We start from the raw sequence: 24,861 nt of genomic DNA, 5'->3' as shown, positions 1-24,861 counted from the left end.
TGTCATAGGCAGCACTGACAAGTTGCCCCTGGCCTTGTAGCTTCTTGTTCAGTACATTAAGCTCATGTGTGATATCAACAAGAAAAGCCAAGTCCATGAGCCATTTGGGATCACTTAGCACAGGATCAATCAACTCACAAACGGCGTAGCTAGCTTTGACTGCTGCATTACTGTCTTTGGTAGCCTTCTTGAAGAGATCCTGTTGCCTCAGAAGACGTGTTTTAAGACTGGCAACCTGGTTGGCTCTCTCATCTCCCTGGTATTTTTCGTACTCCACAGCATGTCTCGTAGTACAATTACGTTTCAAATTGTATTCCTTGTGCACCGCAACTTTTTCAGTGTAAATGAGACACGTCGGTGTGCCCCTGTGTTCAACAAAGAAATATTGCACTCCCCACTTTTCTTGAAACTGTCTGTGCTCATCACCGACCTTTCTCTTCATGGCAGGCTTTGAAAGAGACATCTCTGGGGCTCTGTAATATGTTTTTCCACTTGGAATGAGTCTCGGGTTGATCTTTCACATTCAGTCGCGCGGGTTTGTGGCGCATGTGCACTTTCGCTCTCCGTTTCAATCGCGGAGATGGCTACAGACACTGACACAGGCTGGATCACGGATCATAGCGCCTCATTCAGTTCTATGGTGAGAGCAGCGGAGGAGTGTGCGCGCCGAGCGGAGTGATCGGCCTCACGGCTTCTCCTCCGCCCAGCTGATTGGAGGAATGAATGAGTGAGTGAGCGAGGCACTGGACAGCCCGGCCGATGTCCCGCCCTCCAGAGCCGTATACCTCACCGTGATTGGTTCATTCAGCTCCGAACCAAAGTTCCCTCTAATTTTTTGTTGGTCTGAGCAGAAAGACAACCTCCCCGAGCGCACTGAGTACCAGTGTGAGCGACATCATCGGTACTCGGATGATTCGCCTAAAGACGTTTCGCCGACGGACGTTTGACAGACGGGCAGGTCGCCGAATGGACGTTCCACCGAACGTTCATTCGGCCGAACGGAGGTTCCGCCGAAACGGGATTCGAACGCTCGCCCCGCCGGATCGTGTGTGTACAAGTTTTTCAACCTCGGCCCGCGGGCCATATACGGCCCGTTAGGATTTTTAATCCGGCCCGCCGCCGGTGTTGTCCAAATTATAGTAAAAATCAATGTTCGTCTACCATCAATGGCAGTCCGGGAATAAGCACTCTTGGGCAGGCAGATGTAGCAGAACCGAGCCATAAAATGACAGCAATCGGGTCAAATCCATCCTAAAACAGCATTTAATGATTAAATACAAATACTGGATGATATCGCGATGGAGGCAAAAAAACGTCTATAGACGTCCATTCGCCAAACGGCTCAAAATGCTCTCAAATTCGGTCAAATCCAGCTGAAAACAGCGTTTAATGATTAAATACAAATACTAGTATTTGTATTTAATCATTAAACTAACAAATACTAGTACGACCTGTCCGTCTGTCAAACGTCCGTCGGCGAAACGTCTTTAGGCGAATCATCCGGTCACAACATCATCATTGCTCGCTATCGGCACACCAGTATCACACCTGCCACAAGCAGGTGCATGTCAATGTTCCCTCTAATTTTTCATGTAAAACATGCTGTAAAACAAGAAAAACATGAGTGGACAGAGCTACTGCCACTGGCTGCCACTTAAACGGCGCCATCATGAGGAAAGGGGTAAAAAAAAAAAAAAAAAAAAAAAAAAAAAAAAAATTAAAAATAAAATAAAATTGATCTTTCATATTAAGACGGGGGCCGCAAATTATCGTCCCGCGGGCCGCAGTTGGCCCGCGGGCCGCATGTTTGAGACCCCTGGTCTAGACCATTTAGAAGCACACCATTTGGCTTTACATTGTTATAGAAATTATGAATAGCTAGAAACAGCTAAATATTGCCTTATACTTATGAGATATGTGCCTTTGGTGAGGTATACACTCCCACTAGTTATTTAATGTCAGCAAAATTCCATACTTGGCAGAGTTCACATCAAGTTCAGAGTCAAAACGGGGAAATAATTGATTTATGATGAAAATGACACTTCCAACACACACTTGCTTAATCCTGGAGATTTTCCAAAGAGACTCAAACACTCCTCGAAGGACATCAAAATGTGTCTGGATTCATTTCACGCCACATTTCATACACAAACACACACACAGACACTGACTAAAAATGTCCAGTTAGTCTGCAACTTTGCAAAATTTCACACAGTAAATTGTGACTTGCTTATTTCCACATGAATAACAAAACAAATGGAAAGCAGTGTGATAAATGACCTGTGGCCCTCATCTTCTTCAGAATGCAGCCTTCAATGTCTAAATGTAGTTGGTGATAAACTGTTCTGTAAATATGAGCTTCCCTGTGGCTAATGAGATACTTTAGCCAGATGAGTCCTTGCATAGCTGAGAAGGCGGTGACTGATCAGACTACTTAGAAGCATTCATTGAAGCTGGCAGATCATTTTTTCACACTCTAAGCAAACTTGACTCCTGGTGTGAGCATGATATATGCATGCCAGCTGCAATTCACCCTTGACAGGCACAAGCATATCACCGCATATCCGTGTGGATGATGGGATATGGGGTTTAAAGCCAAATTCTATGGACTAAATTATTGAAGAACTGGAAAATGAAGCAGGTTTCTACATGAATATTTGCTACATTGATAGATTATATAGTATATAAAATATCATACTCATAATTTCCAAATTTACTACACATTTGTAGGTGCAATATTACAGGCTAGGAGTTGTTTCTGTAATCTGTATATAGTTTTTATATTGTAGTATTTATGATATGATGAAAATGAAATGGTTAAAATTAAGTCTACATTTGATGAATTTTCTTTGGGAGCTGATAACAGATAACTATGGTTTATAAGGCATTGGAGATGTCATCCTTTTGAGTCCAAGGAAGATGGAGTATAAATTTTAGTTTAATTTCTTCCTTATATGACCAATAACCCCATGACTGACCTGCAAACCAGGAAGAATCAACAGTCTTTTGATTCATTCATCTATGTCAGAGGTTGGGAATGTGTGGCTTGCGAGCCATATCTGGCTCTTTTGATGAGTACAGCTGTCTCGCCCCAAACCCACAATCTTAGAGTTTGAAGCTGGCTGTCTCACATGACAAGAACAAGCTGTGATGAGCGCATCCGGCATTGAAATAGTGATCTCGCATTTCGACTGCTTCATTTCGACATCTGGAGCGTATCTCAGCTTTTGTGCCAAACACGATGTAGCCAAAGAAATCATTCATTCATTTTCAAGACCGCTTATCCTTGTTAGGGTTGCGGGTTGCTGGAGCCTATCCCACCTGCTTTTGGGCAAAAGGTGGACTACAACATAGACTGGTCACCAGTCAGTCATAGTTAAGACATTCACACTCACAATCACATTTCCACTGAGTGGGAATCGATCCCACGCCGCCTGCACCAAAATCAGTCAAGAGAACCACCAAAGCACCAGATGGCTACAAAAAGAACATGCAAACTCCATAAGGGAAGGGTGGAGGCTGGACAGTTGGCACCTATGTTTTTTTTCATGTGCAGTTCATACAAAAAGTCGAAGGCATGTTAATTGTGTACTCCAACACTGACCAGTGTTTTAGTAATCACATGACAATGTCATTATGGAGAGTCAAGTCAAGCAGTAGACAAACTTTGCTCAACTGGCTCCTCTCACTAAGCTCTCTGCCTTGTCAGCACTATTAAACAAGGTCAAGCTGAAATGTACCAGAGTGGCACTTTAATAGATGTGCATCATGGCTGTGAAAGTGGGCGACACAAGGTGCATGTGTCTTTTGGCTTGTGCTGGGGTCTGCATGCTGTGCTATATATGGATGTGAAAATGCCTTGCACTGAGACACCTCAAACTATCTGACAATGCAAATCTAATCTAAGCAAACATGCTGGAGTTATGTCACGCGTCATTTTAGGCTGGTACCATTGACCTTTAACTGGGCCCCCGTCAGCCATCTCCTACTTGTGTGGTGTGAAGGGCTATAAGAGGTGTGTGAAGGGGGCTAAGAGGAAATGACAGGTGGCTATCTGGCTGTTGAAACATGGATTGTGTCAAGTTGCTTTCAGTGTAGTCATGTTGTCACCTTCCCCCAATATTTTTTTACAATCAACGACTGAACCCACTGACCCACTCACTACTTCATCTCTACCCCGGCAGTACTTAGCACTCTTTGCTTCCTCTTTTGCTCTTTTGAGAGCAAAGACCCCCCGGGGAACTGGAACCGAAGACACCTGGCAGCAGGGAAATAGTATGTCTACTCTGTATGACTCCAGATCAGCCTATCCCGAACTCATGCATGGACATTTACAAGGCTCATAATAATGCTCCCACCTGCGCATTGACACTAATATGTAGAGTATGTCCAAAGAGTAGTGTAGTGACAGGTGGATTGTTGTAATATTACGTAGTTATCTAATTACATTTTACAATATAGATCACAGATTCATTTTGTTGCTGCTTGTATAACCTCTTTGGGAAAAGCGATCCACGATAAACTACTAGTTATGCCTGCTATTAAAAAAGAAACAATCGTTGTCTTAGTGGTCATTTGAGTATGTCACTTACTTAGGCTGTATTATTTTAGAAATGAAGTCATTGTGATCATTGAAGGCCAGGTACTAGTCTCATCTCATTTTCTGAACCGCTTTATTCTCATTAGGGTCGTGGGGGTGCTGGAACCAATCCCAGCTGTCTCCCGGCTAGAGGCGGGGGACACCCTGGATCGGTGGCCAGCCGATCGCAGGGCACAAGGAGACGGACAACCATGCACACTCACATCCATACCTAGGGGCAATTTAGAGTGTCCAATCAGCCTACCATGCATGTTGTTGGAATGTGGTAAGAAACCGGAGTACCCGGAGAAAACCCACACAGGCCCGGGGAGAACATGCAAACTCCACACAGATGGAAATGACCTGGATTTGAACCCAGGACCCCAGAGCTGTGAGGCCGACATGCTAACCACTCGCTCCACCAGGCCGCCCTCAGGTACTAGTATGGTATATAATTAGCAAAACATTGAAAACATCCATGAAAATGTTGGGTATGGTGAGGTGGAATAAAATCGTCACCTATGACAACCTTGGAAATGCAGTACTGTATATTATAATTCAGTCCACATAAAAAGCTTTATCAGTTTCAGCTCTTACCTTATGTATAATCATGGGGTAATCAAACAGGGCTGACGAATCCATACCAAGCTTGCAGTTTGTCATGAGTGAGCCTCGGGTGTGCGGCGAAGTTGGACCCAAAAATGCAGGAAGTAGGACGAGACAGGAGTGCTGGTGCACAAAACTAAAGTGTAGCAAATGATAATGGATGAGCGGAAGGATGATAAGACAAGGCTCATAGCATAATTTATAAACTAGGCCTCACTGTAGGTAGTCTAAAATAGCTTGGAAGCAAACATCACTTTAGCCACCAGGCATGAGCACGCAATGAAATGCAATTATAACAAAACATGACACAGTTAGATGAATTTGTAAAATCAAGATATGTATAATAAAAAATACTTGTTGAATGCTTTTAGATAATTGTTGTAAATAGTGTTAGAGGAATACAAAAACAGTAGACTGAAACTAGATAAACCTTAATAAGAATTAACAAGAAAAGCCATACAAATTTAGGACTGAGTAAAAATCAAATAAAGAAACAAACCTAACGGGGCCGCACACACACTGACAGGGAGACGTCATGACTAAATGTAAGCAATAATCCAGCAACAAGACATACCAGGATACAATGTACAACTAGACACACAAGAGATAATTATCAATCAAACACACCTGGTCAAAAGACGAAGGGCAGCCTAGAGGGACACACATCACCCAGACAGCAAACACAAGGGAGACACACCTCCACCAAAATCCCAAACAAAACATAACACAGTTAAATGAATTTGTAAAATCAAGATATATATATATATATATATATATATATATATATATATATATATATATATATATATATATATAATAAAAAATACTTGTTGAATGATTTTAGCTAATTGTTGTATATAGTGTTAGAGGAATACAAAAACAGTAGACTGAAAATTTCATCTCATTTTATCTCATTTTCTGAACCTCTTTATCCTCATTAGGCTCGCAGGGGGTGCTGGAGCCAATCCCATAAAAGGTAAGGTTCAAACATCTTTGTCTGGTTAGCTATTATCCCTGTTTTGTGAGTAAACCAATTAATTTCAAACCCTATAGAGACTAAATTATGATTTAAAAATGGGCCCAAATTTGAATTATTTCCTTCATTCATTTTCTGAAATGCTTCATCCTCATTAGGGTTGTGTGCGTGTGTGTGTGGGGGGGGGGGGGTTGCTGGAGCCAGTCCCAGCTCACTCCGGGCCAGAGGCGAGACAACCATGCACACACCCATACCATGCATGTTTTTCTGGAATGTGGGAGGAAACCGGAGTACCCAGAGGAAACCCACGCAGGCAAACTCCACACAAACAGACGTGACCAGGATTTGAACCCAGGACCCAGAGCTGTGAGGCCGACGTGCTAACCACTTGCCCCACCGGGCCACCCTAGACTTGAAAGTAGATAAACTAATTAATGAGTACTTGCCTTTGCTTTCTTGGTCATTGCTCCCTTACTGTGGTTCTTTTCACTGTTCTTAGATTATTCACACTTGCTTTGATGTTATCATTGCATTTCATTTGGTTCTCTTGCCTGGTGGCTCAAGTGATGTTTGCATCCAAACTATTTTAGACCACCTACAGTGAGGCCTAGTTTATAAATTATGCTGTGAGCCTTGTCTTAACATCCTTCCGCTCATCCATCACCATTTACTACTTCAGTGGTGCAACAACACAGTGAAACAAATAACAAGCATGCAAACTACAATAAGAGTTGCATTAATTAACAGACAAGTACAAAGAGATAAACTGGTGTGGAAATCCAAAGCCATGATAAACAGTTGTTTGTTTTCTGCATCAGGTATCTTCTATTTCGCACACCACCTGGCATCACACACCCTCCAAATCCACATCCATTCCCCAAGCATCTAAAGCACTTTTCAGGTTGTTAGTGGGGCAGGATTGCTGCTGTATAATCTCCAAGGTAGCACCATGAAGGTGACATCTATCACGCATGTAGCACGCTGGCGTGCTAAAAATACCAGCGTCGATATCCCTCCCCTTTTGACAAGAGCGAGTAGGAGGGGAGCAGCTGACACAAACACTGAGGGAATCCATTTGCGTAAGGTGGTGGTGGGGGCGGGTGACAGGGTTTTCTGTCACTTACAGAGGAATCTTAATTCCATTATTGCTTACACGTAAGCCAACAGTTTAAAAAATGCAAAAGATTTATCTGAAGGCAGTTATTTTTATTGTTGAATGTCAATCAACATCATGATAATATTTAGCTTTGGATGAAATGATTTTGTGCAAGCTTCTGACATACAAAAAAAAAGATTAGATATTAGAGGGTCGCGGAGGGTGCTGGAGCCTATCCCAGCCTATTTCAGTGATCAAGGTACACTAAGTGTTACTGACTGGCATGTGTTCTTGTCAACAATTATTGTGAATGAAGCAGCAACGTTACTGGGGAGAGAATTAATTTTTGGTCATGAGGTGACCTCATTCCAGGTCCATTTTGCCTTTTCCCCAAAGTTTGACAGAAAATGCTTCAACTCATTTTAGATTTGTGGGCGAGCTATCACTATACCTTGATATAAAATCACTATTTTATGAACCTAACATGTTGAGCTGAAGAAAACCTAGTAAAACATAAGAACATACTTCAACTTCTTTTGTTTTTTTTAATTTTTTTTTTTTTTTTAATCAGCAACCTGATCAAATTCATCTGGCTCCTGCTTTACTTATGACCCAAATTTTGGCCATTTTCAGTGATGAAGAGAACAATCCAATTCAGTGTGTTTTGCCATTTTGTTGCTATCCCGTACTTACAATGGGTAAATACTACACTTGCAGCAGTGCTCGGTATCATTCTGTTTGCTTGCATAAAGATCTGCAGATAACAATTTATTTCCCCCGCCACATGGTGATAGAAATGATCCTTTACATCTATGTTTTCCTTTTGTTTTTGAGTAGATAACAGAAATCTAGTGTCTTTGTTGTTTTTCAGACCATGCACCTTCTATTTGGTCTGCTTTATATGTGGTTCCTTTGGAAAGACCGACATTCTCTAAAACCATCAAAACATAACAATAAACACATAGCTACATTGACAACCATGAATGATCCAGGGAGGGTTTCAGATAAGGTTAAGCAACTCCAACTTGTTTTTCAGTTGTCTGGGTATGATTTCTATCTTCATGGGGGAGTCTTGTAATAGTCATCTCTCATCACAAGCAAAGTCTCAAACTTACAAAGTTGGAAATCTGCCACAGATATTTTCCAGTGTCAAAACAAGGTGTGAACTTTGTGTAAATGATGTTCTATATTCTTCCGTAATCCGTCTGTGGAAGCAGCAGATTATGTCTCTGTGTGGGGATGCGTGTGTAATAAATATATCCTTGTGGTAACTTGTAAAGCAATACTTTGCCTGAGAATGAAACCTAGTGGATAATATTATGAATTATGAATAATATTTACTGGAGGAAGATAAGTACGGTGTTATCATTCTTAAAAATATAATGCAAAAATTTACACCTATTTTATAATAAGAAAACATGTAAAAGACAATGATCACCCTGATGATGCTGGCGCTAACTCTAGGCACCAGGTGGGGGGACACCCTGAATCGGTAGCCAGCCAAGGCAAGGCACAAGGCGAAATATCCTGCGGCAAACTTGACCATTGCTCACGGCCCAGTGGTTCCGAAACACCGTACTCGATTCTCTCCGTGTATGAATTCTCAGTCTGCAAAAACAGAAGCTGTGTTTTGTAAGAGTTCAGTCTGTACATGACTATCTTAATTACAGTCATAGAAGTTATGACGGATCATGGCACTGCTGTAGTGCACGTGCAAATCATGCTTCTACAGGAAATATGTCATCCTTGCATTGTTGCCGTGTCCGTTCATATTGCATATCTCATGGCAGAAGTACATTCAAAAGATGGTATGAAAAAATGCATTCAGAAGGTCTATGGATATTAGGGTTAATACAAATGAGACAACTAACAAAACAAAGTGCGGTTGCTTCTTGAGGAACTGCAAGCAGATTGATTGAGATCACTTCAGACATCTTTTGCCTTCATTGCCTCTGGGTCTATCTAGACTGTTGGTTGAAGTTGATGACTGATAACATTTTCCTGTATCAGGGTCACGTATGCGAAAGCAAGTAATCTTCCTACTAGGCTTGATGATAAACATGCATACCGAACTGTGTCTCTCCCATATCGACGGTCGGGACTTTTATTGTTTAGCGTGAATCAACACAGTGAGGCAGTTAAAATCAGCACGTTACTCAAGTTCAAAATTACTACACCCAAACAATTTCCATGAATGAATTGAGGTCCTGTACTTTATTCTTTTATGTTAAAATTAGGCAGTTTAGATTGGAATGACAAAGTTAACTAATCACTTCTGCTACCAAGGGAACCAGTAATGAGGAACCCAATAATGAGTGCTGATGTGACCTGCAAACAGAAACCTCTCGATAGTGCGAGAGAAAAAAAACAACTCACTTTTTGGTTATTCCACCATTGTGTAGCACAAAGAAATTATATATTTAAAGATTAAGAAAAAACATAAAAATCTTGTACATATCTAGGCATCTGCAAAGCATGTGTGAATCACATTCATGTATTTTTCGTCCCGCTTATTCTCAAATGGGCTATGCGGGGTGCTGGAGCCAATCCCAGCCAACTACAGACACCGTAATAACATGACAATAAACCCTGAACATGGAACAGCTAACATACAAATTGGAAATTCTTGATTAATCTGATTACAAAAAAATTCTAAAACCACTGAAACTGAAGAGAAGAGGGAAGATTGGAAATTGGTAGAAAGGAGGTACATTTTTGCTCCTTTAAATTTTTCACATTAATTTTCATAACAGCAAGTCATTGACTGGATTGTTTGGTAATAACAATACAGTACATAAATATAGAAAAGTTGTTGTGTTGCAACAACAGGGGAAAAAGACCTTCAATGTAATGTAGACTATGTTCATACTAATTATCCTTTCCTATGATACCTTGAAGGCAGAAAGTCATTCTTTATGCGCAGACCCACCCTAATCGAGCTGTGGCAGATAGCAGATTTTGCACATCTGTTTGGTAACCTTACTGAGAAGACAGAGCCAAATGAGTCTCCTATAAAAGGAGCGTTGTGGGTCCTGATCAATAATTAATTTGGAGTGAAGCTCTCTGGATGTCACCTTTTCTACTGATGCAAGTCTTTTGGCTTGGCTCGCTGTTTGCTCAGAAGGGCTGCCTTCTGCCATTAACATGGCTCTGATCATATTAGAAGCAGGGCCCTGGGCCAAGAGAGAAGCTTGAAGAATCGTGCCTGGCGTGGCTCACACACCACGGGGTGCATTTAACAGTTTGGCGCAACTACTGATGACTATGCTGCCATCTTGACAACACCAGAGAATAAGGGACCCCTGCCACCAACGAATTGCAAATGTATGCTTATGTATTAAGGAATTAAATTCATTCATATTCTGTACCGGTTAGCCACGCAAAGTTTGCGAGGGGTGCTTCAGCCTATCCCTATATCTATAAATCATTGTTTTCAAATAGACAGATTGTGTCTGCAAGTCCACTTCTGGAAGGTTTTATTTATTTATTTATTTATATATATATATATATATATATATATATATATATATATATATATATATATATATATATATATATATATATATATATATATATATATATACACACATACATACACACATATATATATATACATATATATATATATACACACACACACACATACACACATACATATATAGTATATATGTATATATGTGTATATTATATACATATATACATACATACATATAAATATATATATATACATACATATATATACATATAGTAATAAGCATAATGTAAAATCTCACATACGCAAACAGTGTTCATAGAGTACAAGAACGTGTTTTAAACGTTTAAAAAAAAGTGTGTTTTTGTTATGAATTCATAATTATCTTACACTTGCTATGGCTTTCTAACAAAGGTACAACACAGTTTCCCAAAACGACAGCTACACGGATATGTGGCAGTAAAAAAAGAGAAACAATCTGTCGTTTTCGGGAGCGGCTGTCCTCCCAAACTTGTACCTGCGGTGAAGCAGACTGGACCCACCACAGAGCATTAGGACAACTGCGGGTAGGCATCATCTGACAGATGGACGCCTCCAAGCTGATTGGAAACCCAAGTATACACACATAGTCACACACACACACGTCATTCCTACACACAACTAATAAATAGCACCCCACAACTAAAATGGAGGACATGGTTGTTTTCCTCTCGCAGGCATCATAACAATTGTTGTTGTTGTTTTCTTTTTTCCTCACCAGATTGTGTTCCAACCTGCTTCAGGACCTCCAAAACATTTAGCTACTGGCGCAGTTAAAAGACACTCATGCTGAATTTGGCTCAGAATGTTTTTCATTCAAATTCTTCAATGAATCATAAACACCCATGTCATGAAAATTGAAACATAACCAACATTATTTTTTATTGAACAATCCATTAATAATATTTTACCATCACATTTAAATATTTTTTTTAAATATAGCCCTTCAGCCTCTCTTTTTTCTGAATTTCTGAATTGTCCTTGCTTCCATAAGGACTATACTAACATGAATTATATTTACACAAAATGTGCTATATATAACCGATACATAGGCAGAATGTATCAACACTGACATGATGTTGGTGGTGGCACTGTGTTTACCACATCTACCTCCCTTTTTGCATGTTGTCCTCGTGCCTATATGGGTTTTGACCCCCCACCCCTGGGGATAGGCAATACGGAAAATGAATGATGTAGGTGGTATGTTGTATTAACAACTATCCATGATAGCAAAAACTTCAAATCTTCTTGACCACACGTAGCAATCAGATGTTTAAGATTATAACATTCTTCAACCAAGACACACCCCCTGTTATAAATGGCTTCAAACAATCCAGTCAGCAAACTCATACAACTGTGAAATAGACAATAAAATAGCATATCGCAAAAGCCATTTCCCACCACGATTCACTTTCTCTGCGCACCATTTACTCTCTCTTTCCTTAACACACAAGCCTGCAATCTCTAGGGCAAATGCATTGCATGTGTCTCATCAACACGTCCTTTTGCCATAAATATCCTAAAATGAAATGCCAGTAATATAACACACTGCCATGGTTATCCATGACGGGGGGCAGTTTCATGCTACTTTACATTCTACAGCCCTTGTTTTCTCCTCTAGACAAGTGCTTGTTTCTGACACAGTCTTCCCTTTTCATACCCCATTTTCCTTCGCTGGTTAGGGACATTGAAAATAAAAACACAACAACTTTGGGCCTTGACTCAACCACCGCCAAGGGAAACCAAAAAAGGTTTGTTAGACTGCTATCCAGTACACACATTAAAGATGCAGCCGAAAGCATATGCTGATGTGTATTTCATGAGGCTGAGTTCATGGAGCGCATTAAAAAAAGGCTTGAAAAACTTGGCAAATGAGAAGTTGTGACATGTGATCCTACATACTTTGATCCCCTATTAATATCCATGAAGAAAAATGCATCTCTTTCCACCTTGTTCTTTTTGCCCCTGGGCCAGTCAGGGAGCTGCACCACCATCAGAGTGAACCATTGATCAGACTGGATAGCAGCAGACAGCAGTTGCGTTGCTGCAGCCCTCAGAGGAAGACTCCCTCATTCTGGCAGGCCTTCCAACAGAATAGATAATTCTGGAACAGCAGCTCCAACTTCACCTCATGCCAACAAATTTGCAATTCAAACATAGAGCAGGGTGTTGAAGGAGAAAGAAATGCTTTGATCCCTTGCTAAGAGTCATGACAATGGTCAAACACCTCCTTCTTAATTGATAGTTTGTCCTTATAGCACACACTGAAAGTCTCGCAGAGTTTAACTTGTAATCTGCGTTTACACTTGACGGTCACTGTCATGGATTTTTAAACAGTGAGACGTTTAGAAAAAAAATGCCCCCCAAAAATAAAAAAACCTAACCCTCAAAGGTGAGAAAATTCAGTAAGGTTTGCAGTGGTGGTCATTTTTAAATAAGCAATATAAATGTGTATGACAGTTAACCAACCACAAGGGTCTAATTATGGAGAGTCTGTATGCAATACAGTCACAATTACTGCAAACAGTTCAATGAAATGCTGCTTCCCAAGTGCTCGCCTCATTTCAGGGAAATCAGGCTGCCCTAAGTCTAAAAGATCAAGTATTTTTTTAAGAGTGAGGGGAAGAACGAAGCAAGAGTCAGCAGGTGGGTAAGTGGTACATCTCCGGCCATGCGGACTATACATTGATCTAACATGTGAGGAAGGAGCTGAACTGAAAATTGACCCACAGTCCCAATTTCACCTAAGGTCATAAACTGTGGTTCAAGACAAAATTAACAAGCACCCAATATAAGTGTCCTCCTAAAATGCATTTTTCAGCAATAGGGTACAAGAACTGTCTGCATGGAAAGAAACGAGGTGTTCCGGTTATGTCCCAGCGGGAGGATGCCGAGAGAACTCAAAGCACACGTCTGTATTGAAATGCTTCGTCAAAATAAGGCAACATATTCTTAAATGAGATTCCACAAGAGCCATATCAGAGCACAGTTATTTTCATGTTTTTCTTGAACATATTCGTAAGAAGCACAGAGGAGAAAGAGTTGTTCTCAACTCCTTGCTTTTGCAAGCAGTCACCGTGTTCAGTTTGAAAGAAGTCTTGCGAAAACAATAACAAAAGTCTAATGCGATTTTGCACAGGCGAAAGCTGAGATTCACACCTGCCCTGTCAATCTCACGCTTGGACTTCTTGAGCAGGAAGGCAAATGTCTGAATGGGCGACTTTTTAATAGTAGTATTTAGAATCAATTTCACGTTGTGCTCTCACCACTTGGCCAGTAGCAAATGAAACGTAGTGTAGGGTTGCACATATTTTCTGGGAGTGGAAACCACAACCAGGGGGATGTGTACGTAACAGTGGCTGAGACTGGTTGAGGCTCATGTTTTTAGTGATTTTGTGGGTTTCTTGGTTGTTTAAAAAAATAAAATAAACATTTCACCAGCCTCCCTCCTATGGAAGATTTCCCAATTTCACCGACCCCTAAAAGTCTTACTTGATGAAAGTCAAACTGCTCTTGTGATTTCTGGCGTCTGCATAGATTGGGGTACCACACGGTTAATTTGTGTGGTCTAATTTTCCCAAAACATTTCAAATTTTCCACTATATGCTCGATACTGAGTTGGGAAGGACTGGCCCTGCAGGCTGCCCGGTTGAGTAGAAGCTAACAAAAATATGATCAAAAAGTGCAATAGGAATAACTATCATCCAGGACACAAATGAAAAGGATGTAAGCAAAACAAAGCAGATTGGGAGAACTGACGTAAAATAAGTAACTCTATTGTCCTTCACGGCTTTTTATGTAATGTACCTTCTGCCACCTTACACGGGATGAAGGACGGGCTACTGTGATGGAGGGGGGCAGGGCAGTGAAGATCACTCACTTTAATACCACTGTCACATCTAGTTTTAGAACCTATGGTGGGTTCCTGTTTTGAGCATTTAAACTTACTGACCCCAAAATGATGTGACAAACTGTGATGAGCTTTGAAAGGGGAAGCTAAAGTCCAAAAGTGGATATAATGGGATTGGAGGGGGGAAAGAGTGAGACGATTATCATCCATCCATTTTCTTTGCCCTTTATTCTGAATATGGTTTCAGAGAAGAGACAGCCTTGCCTACACAATGCAGAAAGGTTTACTTTAGTTGTTTCCTTACCTTTCACTTTTACTTTACTTTAGTTTAATTGTTAGTTTAGTTTTTTTGGCCTTGCACTTTTCTCTTCTTCTCTTTTGTACAATATAATAGAAGAGTAGAATCATTTGTTTTATCTTTTTTAGTGCCTATTAGTAGAGTGGAGCTGATTTTTGCGAGGCTGAGCAAAAACTCTCTCCACTAATTAGTTCTAGGTACAAAATAGATGAAGTTCAGAGTTGTTATCAGTCAGATACTGTTTTTGATGCGTATTTCATAACATTTCTGAAAATGATGAGGAACAAGACTCAAGTATGCGGTGTCTGCTGGCATTAAAAACTCAAACCTTGGTCACATTTTAGCAGGCCCGCCCTCAGACCGAATTTGTGTCTTACTTAGGGAATGGATCATTTTACGGTGACAAATCAATTTCTTCCGCACTCTGTCAGCTTTCTCTTCCAAACAAGCTTAGGTTTCAAAGAAGGGATTATTAATAATCCACAGAAATGTGGATTGCGACTATCTCTCTATATTCCATTTAGTCTTTCAAGTTTTCCTGACACTGAAAGGTGACACAGGAGTTTTTTTTCCTTGAAAACGGTGGCTTCCACTTAACTCAGGCCACAGTGTTTGTGTAAATATATTCACACATGGTAATTTTGTAAAGAGGTCCAAGTAGAAGAGTAACTTTTGAACTACTTTTTATATCATATAAACTATAAATTCATTTGACGGCTATGATTTGTAAAACATGAGGGCCAAAGCAGCTCTGCTAAGGAGCTGTCATCTGGAGGATAATAGAACCATGACTCAAACCATATTTTTTTTAATGCTGCAATTCCTTGTCATTCATGGATGAGTGTCAAGGAACTTTAAAAGGTTACCCACTCTAACTCTAAGGACATGACATAAAACATTGACAGCGTTGCCATATGTAACTTAGTAACCAAGTAAAGTTTTGTATTTGGATGACCCTGCATATTGTAAGACAATTATAATTTGTACAACAAACAATGTCCTTCAACCAATAATTATACTTTGCTTATGTGATCAACCCCTACAGTTTTGTACATATGTATTCAAATCTATCAGCAACAAAACAAATAAGACACTAGTATTGCTGAAATGCAATCAAATAACTAAAATCTTGACAAACTCTAACAGACAAGCTGTTTGGGAATACCAGTGGTGGACCGTCAAGGCCTGCAAGGCCTTTTCTGATGGCCTAAAAAAATATCTGAATCACAGACTGATGTTAATTATGTTTTATCCATGAATACTTATTAAATAATTCCAAATTGTCTGTCAGCTTCCTTTCATTGCTTTTCCCCTGGTTGCGCCACTTCCAGATGTGTGTTTTCATATTTAAGCATCTAACCAATCACATTTCAGCTATTATTTGTTGCCAGAAATCTGTTTGAGGCCTTCACAATCAATTCTGCAGGCTCTGCTGCATAAAACAAACGTCGATAAAACCCTTGCTTTAACCAATCAGATTTCGAGTTGGCGACACCAATGCCTTCTCGCAGGCGTAGGGATACGTCATTGCTTTCATCAACTATGATTGGCTAGTGATAGAGTGGACTAGCAAGAGCTACCAAACTGTATTTGGAGTGAGCTGCACAAGCAAATATATTGTTGTTGATTTAATAGCGGTTTTGTCAACCCGCAATGGCTGAAGAAGGAGAAGAAATGGATTTGTTTGCAGATTTACTGTCAAAGCCATTTTCAAGACAGACTTTTCAAGAAAAAAGCTGGACATCATTAAGAAAGGTCGGACAACGCCGAAGCTAGCAAGCCTGTCACATCCGGGAACGAACATTTTCAGCACTAAATCAAATAAAAATGTTTGCCAGAAATATGACAGGACAGGCTCGACTTTCAGCATTAGCTTCGATGGCAATAGAAAAGAAGGAGGAAAGAAAGGAGGATGGATTATGTGTACAGATAAAAAGGATTTTTGGTGAGTAAAATATGTCTATATTCCTAAATAATATTTCAATTGTATTAGGTCATTATTGATGTTTTTTTTATGTGTCATAGCTGTAGCTGCAGTAAAAGTTTTACAGCCATAAAATAGTTTTTGAGGGTTGGATTGATTCAGACATAGCTGAAGGCGTCGGTATGAAATTCACGTCCCGCCACTGGGTAATACTGATAACTTTTAAAATCCATCCACACCAGACTAATTAGACTAATTATAGATGTAGTGAAAAAACATGACAAGCAGATAGTACTAACATTTTCATGAATTTCCTTCATTTGCAATGGAAATAATTATTTCACCAACATGTTTACACTGGTACTAATAAATGAGGGAAGGAGTCGAATGACATAAAATTATGATTACAGTTGCACTAGAGGTATATTTTCACTTACAAATTTGCAGAGAGCCATATGCACCCTTCAAAAGAGCCACGTATGGCTCGCGAGCCATAGCTTTCCTACCCCTGATCTACAGCATTGGGCGAACATGCTGCCTTCCCGAAAACTCAAATAGGATAGGTGTGGTATAAATTTGACCCATCCCACCTCCACACTCTGTAGGCTTCCACCTGTCACTCAGGCTTCAGTTCACAATTCCCATAAGGGAAACATGCTCGTATGTCAGACTCAGCTAGTGTAAAGTGAGATTAGAATGAGCAGCAGGAAGAGGAAAGGATAAATGATGATAATAGGCAAGGTTTTTAAGAAAACAAGAATTATTTTTGACGCCATGTGAAAATGTGTTTGCACATCAGCTCTCCTCAATTCACAGCTAAATACCCTTTGGTTATCTCTACAAAATGTGAGCGATCAAGTACATGGAGTACATGATGGACAGCTAGATGGCTGCCAGCAGTGGATAAAGACAATTTCAGAGTTTTTCCTTTCAACCTCACAATTATCTGGCATCGCTAGTTCCAGAACACAGGACTGCCTACGCATCATTACTGTGATCCCACTGGCATCTGCTATTTTCTCTCAAAATTTGGACCACAAAGAATGCCTTCCACCCTCACTCACACATACTGAAACAAGGTGTGAAAACAAGACACACTAGCATCCATACATATTCATATCTATGAGTGTTTAATTTTTTTATGCTCGTGTCCACAGTGAGATTTGAACTATGACTCACTGGCTAAAAAGCCAATTTCCTACTACCACCCTCAATGTATTTATTAATACTGTATTTTAAAAAAAATCATTTTGTTTTTCATATTATTATTATTTTTAAATATCATTGTACTGTCGGCCCGGCGGCTTGAGTGGTTGGCACGTGGGCCTCACAGCTTTGGGGTGCTGGGTTCAAATCCATCGGTCCACCTGTGTGGAGTTTGCATATTCTCCCTGGGCCTGCGTGGGTTTTCTCCAGGTACTCCGGTTTCCCTCCCACATTCAAACGACAGGATAGGCTGATTGGACACTAAATTGCCCCTAGATATGCGAGTGAGTGTGATTGGTTGTCCGTCTGCTAGTGCCCTGCGATCAGCTTCCCACCGATACATGCCTCTGGCCCGAAATCAGCTGGGATAGGCTCCAGCACACCCCACAGCCCTAGTGAGGATAAAACGGTTCAGAAAATGAATTAATTCTATTGTACTTATAAGTGTCTGTTTCTTTTAAAGCTAGGTATATTTTGAATTTTGAACATTTCTTTATGACACCAGATTGTTATGGCAGTAGTCTTTGCCAGACCTTCCTTTTCCTTAACTGAAAGAAACTATTTCCATGCCCACCTACTCCAAAGGGGTCCCTAGAAGTAATCAGTGTTTGACGTAGATACTCAATGTTACAGATTGCTCACTTACAGTGGAGTGGATCATCTGTGGAGTTCACTTCCCAATCAGTAACTGTGTGCATTTGAGGCTGAATTCTGTCTGTATTCATGTCCCTATTTTGACTTTAAAGAAGAATATTAACCTTTATTTTAAGCCTAGAACTGACCGGGGGGAGGGAATACAGAGCAGCTGCCCTGATTCTACGCAATGTGGGATATAAGCTAGAAAATGGCAAGAATGTATGGCGGCAGTAGGAGGGTGGGAGAGTACTAATAATAACGACAGTATGGATTCATTGTCAAATAGGCAAGCAAATCTGGCCAGAAAAAGCCTGAATTTAATTTTTGGGTAATTCTTCTATTTTTATTTTTTCGTTTCTTGCGACCTCCTCCGGCTTTATTGTTGCTGCTGTGGACTGGACAGAAGGAGCTGACAGACTAACGCTACTTGGTACACAGACACACACATAGCAACGCCAGCCTCTCTGTGTGCTCAGCTAATATTTACACTGCTGGGCTGAACACTATTGAGTTTGGCCATTCAAAATAATGTTTGACTAGTATTAGGACAACAGTGCAGCGGCAGTGTCTCAGCAAGAAGGCCAGAAGCCCTCAGGTTGTGGCACAGATTATAAAAGGGGAAGCCGGAAGGAGGCGTGGAGGAAGGGGGGATGGTTACTTGGCATCTTTTGACACAAGTTAAACATTTAGTGAGTCACTGTTTTTGTCCTCTGTGTTTGTCTTTGTCTGAAGCGTTTGCATGTAGTTGTGCAGGCATGTTTAGTGAGTCACAGTCAAATGCTCGACTGACTTTCCGCTGTCGGCTTTTGGAGGAGCTGATGTGCAAACGTGAAGACGTGCAAAGTCGCTTGTTTGACAAGAAACAGTTCAATGTAAAAACAATCACGCCAGAGCAATCTGGGCTTGGGATTTTCGAAACTTGAAATTCAGTGGAATGACTGCATTAAGGAGAATTGTTTTTGACTGTGTGAAACATTAGCCTGAGTTTGTTTAAGGTCAGGTTAAGTGTTTGAGCTCACTGTCCATAGGTCTGCCATTATCATCATCTGAAGCAGGTCATAAAAGCTTGCAAGCAGGTTAATCAGTGTCTAGTATTCAAGTGTAACGCCAACACACTGTGTCCATGTTGTTCTTCACGAAAATATCAGCTTTATTTTTCTATTATCCCCCACGTGCATGGAGTCAACACTTCGTTAGACATAAGGCGTTATTCTTCTTTTGAACAAAATTGTTACCATTTTTTTTTTTTCAATATTCCACGTAAACTATGTCAACTATCCACTGCGAGTACTGTCCTCTGCTGGTGAGAATTTTCAATGCTCTTTAACACATGTACATTGAGACTAGTATCCTTGTTTTTCCTTGTCTACAATTGTTTCAAGTAACAACTTTAAGTAATTTTCATATATTATATATTTAATATATAAAATATTATATATATAATATATATATATATATATATATATATATATATATATATTATATATATATAATTATGTATATAATATATATATATATATATATATATATTATATATAGATATAGATATATTTGTATGAAAATTACTTAAAGTTGTTACTTGAAACAATTGTAGACAAGGAAAAACAAGGATACTTGTCTACTTTCAGTGTCCCTTGAAAGAAGAGCAATTTCTCATGAAAATGGCAAGGAGTAAATGAGTTACATGTCCAAACCATCAAAGTCTGTTCTCTCTGACCTTGTGTCCAAAAACGCCTAACCTTTAACGCCCTTCTTATAGTCTCATTTCTGATCCTATCCAAACTGGTCTCTCCTAAGCAACCTCAGCATCTTCATCTCCAATTGAGTGGTAATGGCAGCTCCTGCTTCGCATCAGGTACGGAGGCAGAAAGAGCATAGAGCAAAGTAGTTACTTCTGCCTCAACAATATGTAAATCATTCAAATCCTTCACAACAAACAGGTAACTTCCATCAAACTGGAAATGCACTCTGTATAGTGACCGGAAAATGTATCACGTTTATTTTACAAAAGGTAGAAACTAAACTGTCTAAGTTCAAAGTGGGAGTGTATGCCCTTTGAATAAACGCTTGGATATTTGCATTTTAAAACAGCTATGCATTATAAGCAGTGGCGGCTTTGTGGAAATCATTAGTTCCGCACTTCTTTGCAATTATTTTTGCTAGTTTAAAACCACACTTGGACTATGATAGGAAGAGGGCTACAGTCTTTATGAGAATCACTCAGCCAGAGCACAAGATAAAGCCTTGCAATAACTTCTTTTTAAGGGGGGAAAAAAACCCAGCCGGCTAATTAACAATGTGAATTCAACCAGAAAGCCTCTATTCCTCTGATGGGTTTAATTGCGCTGATGTCTGGACCACAATTTAACAGCTCATACACAGCCGCTGTGGCTCCCTCAAAAGACAAAAAAACAGCCCCCCCCTCCTTTAAGGCATTGTTTTTAATAACATAATCGAGTTTGGCATTACCTAAGCTTACTTGATGATTTAATAGACCTTTTTGGGGGGGTTCAATCAAGAACCAAAATAATCTGAACAATGGCCAGGTAACATTGCAACTTCAATGGAAATATTTTTAAAAGTTGTTCTGGTTTTCCTCCAAAACCTGTGATAAACCACACAAACTAGAACTTCTACACTTCACACAAAATGTCCCCAAGCAGCACAGGTAATCCAAAAATATTGTGAGGGGGCAATGGATTACTCTGCAATAATACTTGTTCATGCAAATGTAAAAAAGATCAGCAGTGTCTCATTTCCCATTGCCCGAGCTACAGTGTTAAAAGCATCTCAACACATTAAGTGCTGGGTCACGCAGAACGAGTGCTTTTTATTGCGTTGTAGCTCATCAAGCAGCTGATATGGGAGACAAGGGATTTTAATTGCTGACAGTACTTGACCTTCTCTACGGACCACGGTGTGTCACCCTCCTCTCATTTCAAATTATAACAAAGCTACATTTGTACTCAGAGATTGGAACAGGGAGTCATGTAAATAGTTAGGATGGGGCTTGGTAAAATAAAACCAATCTAGTTGATTCTGCTTATCCTCACAAGAACTTTGGGGGGTGCTTGAGCCTATCCCAGCTGACTACGGGCCAGAGGCGGGGGATACCCTGAACTGTTGGCCAGCCAATCGGAGGGCACAAGGAGACAGACAACCCAAAAAAAACCAAGCCCACCACTAGGTGAAAATATTAAAATTTTGAAACTCTGTAGTCTATATAAAGTAATTCCTATGAAAGTTTTAGCATAAAAAAAGTATTTCAATTTCTAAATTTCCAAACCTAACTTACATTGCCAAATGTTGAAGTCAGTGAACCCAGTGTTTAAATAGTTGAAAAAATATGAAATGAAGTTTTAAAAAACACTAACATGGATGTGATTCGCGGTTTTACTCTCACCCCCTGACTCCGTATTTATAGAGTTGTTAACCATTGTTTTGAAACAGAGGCAGTGTTGGTATGTTAGGCTAAAAGTTCTTCATAGTAAATTGCTAAATTGTGTGACGTGTTTGCCCATGTAATAAGTCAGTGTGCTATAATACAGTTCATTCATTCATCTTCTCATACCTGTCAACCTCTGCCGATAACTGCCCTTATAAATGATTATGATTCCCCTTACAAACCCCCCCAAAAAACCTTACAAACACCGTACGACGCATCTACGCATGCGCATGTCATCCTTTATCGATATTGCCGTACGCACCGCTAAAAAAATACATACGATTGAGGATAATTTTTGCTGGTATACCGTGACAATAGTAACGATCGATGACAGCAGCGTCGTTGGCTACCAGCCTATGAGACTATCTGGATTTTAGCCAAAACGGTCTTGTTGAGATCGGTTTTCATAAATATTGGCGATTTTTTTTAATTTTTTTTTTCCCCCGTATAAAAGTCGGTGCACGGCGTACATGATTTGAAATGGTAAAAAACCGTATAAAATACGTATAAAACGTACAAGTTGACAGATATGTCTTCTGTACCCCAAATCCTTGCAAGGGTTGCGGAGCCTATTCCAGCTGACTTTGGGTGAAAGGCAGACTACACCCTAAACTGGTCACCAGTCAGCAAGGCACACAGAAAGACAAACAACCATCTGCACTCAAAATCATACCGGCACCAGCGGAAATCGAGCCCGCGCCGGCCCGCACTAAAGTCAGGCGAGTGAACCTCTACACCACATATGTCAAAGTGGTGGCCCGGGGGCCAAATCTGGCCCACCACATCATTTTGTGTGGCCCGAGAAAGTAAATCATGAGTGCCGACTTTCTGTTTTAGGATCAGATTAAAATGAAGAGTATAGATGTATATTACATTTCCTGATTTTCCCCCTTTTAAATCAATAATTCTACTTTTTTAATCATTTTTTTCTGTGTTTTTAGTTCAAAAATCATTTTGTAAAATCTATAAATATATAAAAAAGCTAAAATAAATATTGTTTTAGATCTATAAAAACTGAATATTCAGCGCTTTTAATCCAGTCCTTTTAATCTATTTATTTTAAAAAATCTGAATATTATATCTAGAATGGTCCGGCCCACGTGAAATCAAGGTGACGTTAAAGCGGCCCGCAAACCAACCCGAGTCTGACACCCTTGCATCAGGCGGCTTGTACTAAAATAGAGGATGTAGAGTTTTGAACAACAGCGTATTTCATTAAAAAAACAAGAATTTCCTCATGTAAATTAGACTCAATGCCAAAACCTTTGAGTATTGACAAAAGTATGTTTTAAAACTTCAATTCTCATGAAAAGATGGGTTTATGCCTGTAGTTTAGCAGAACTGATTCATGGGGTTGGTACACGTGTTACATGTGGTCATAAGGTTTTTATACCAGAAAATGTATTTAATCAATTAATAAAACTATTTAAAAAAAACATTTAATTTTGATTTGCTTCAGAACCCCTGTGACACTTGAGTACAAGCGGCACAGATAAGAAATGAGTCAAATGCAGTATGGTTTGGAGGTCTGTCTTTAAATCACTCACTTGTACTGAAGATTTATGTAACAAGGGCCAAGGTTGTCAAAAGGAGTTCCTCCAAACAAAGCTCTGAAGAGGATGAGAGAGACCTTCCCTGTCTGTCAAGGTGTTTCTAAAGATGCTGTAGTAAGCCCCAACACATGGGCTTTTCGTTATCAGGAGCTGAGCCACTGCTGAAGACAGGGATTTGATGTTCACAGTGACAGCAGATTATCAGAAAAGAAGGAAACAGAATCTTTCATGGTGTGGATGGAATTCAAAACAACACAGTGTTTCTACAAACTCTGTGGGACAAACCACACTGAATTAGACGAGTACCTTGTGATTGTTGCACCTACAGGAAGTGAGGATGCAAAAGCAAAGCTTCATTTTTTTGCTATTTGTAGCCATTTTTGGGGGGATAAAAAGACATGAGTTCTGGCTGTAAGGCGTGTCACTTGTCCTGGACACAGAATGCATCACTTCCATCTCTAAAAAACAAAATAAATAATTAGGGGGATAAAAAGATTCTCACAAAAGGGTCAAATCCAAAACTGAATTTAATACTATTCTGTTTTCGAGGTGAATCCATGTAACCTGTAAGATTGTTTTCACATGACACTGTTAGGAAAAGGAATCTATCCCCAACCCTTTCAGTTCATCAAAGGCGTTATCTCATCAGAGGTGCTGAACCATTAACACTATAGTACCATTCCGCTCTCATTATTGCAATTACCCTTCAACCCACTTTAGCTGACCTGCCATTACCATTGCCGTAGTTATGCGCACCCAGATGTTAATAAGTGAATCTGGTGACAATTACAATTACTGAGAGTGTTTCACCCTCTTTCCGGACTTTTCAAGCCCTGCTCCGAAATATCCAGCAGGTTTCCTAAATGGAACAATTAAGATAATTGACTGCACAAGCGACATTAGAAAAGTGTGCTCACAGGTACGGCAGCATTTAGATTCATTTTCATAATGGACAAGCCTTTATTCCTCCATTGTTCTCCATTTTCTATTTTCATTACCACTTCCAGCGATGAGCCTGTAGCAACTGGTAATGTGGTTGCACATTGAAGAATGTGAGATTTCCACAGGCTTTAGCAATAGGATGTTGGCTTGTCTTCACAAGTACCGTACAACTATTTAAAAAAAATCTTTTTAATCTCTGCCTCTAATTACATAACACATGGACTAGAAATATCTATTTG

General features: G+C 39.9%; 1 long non-coding RNA gene across 1 annotated transcript in view; it reads right to left on the bottom strand.

Moving 5' to 3' along the window:
* The window catches only part of LOC144089882 (uncharacterized), a 35,259-nt gene extending 29,437 nt beyond the window's left edge, over positions 1–5,822 (bottom strand). The window contains exons 1-2 of the long non-coding RNA XR_013305214.1: positions 5,685–5,822; positions 5,177–5,321 (exon numbers count right to left, since the gene is read on the bottom strand). This is a non-coding gene — a long non-coding RNA (uncharacterized LOC144089882). The remainder of the gene's footprint in view (positions 1–5,176; positions 5,322–5,684) is intronic.
* Positions 5,823–24,861: the final 19,039 nt, after the last annotated feature.

This window comes from Stigmatopora argus, chromosome 2, assembly GCF_051989625.1.
Source record: "Stigmatopora argus isolate UIUO_Sarg chromosome 2, RoL_Sarg_1.0, whole genome shotgun sequence".
Taxonomy (NCBI): domain Eukaryota; kingdom Metazoa; phylum Chordata; class Actinopteri; order Syngnathiformes; family Syngnathidae; genus Stigmatopora; species Stigmatopora argus.
This window is presented reverse-complemented; position numbering and strand designations above follow the sequence as displayed.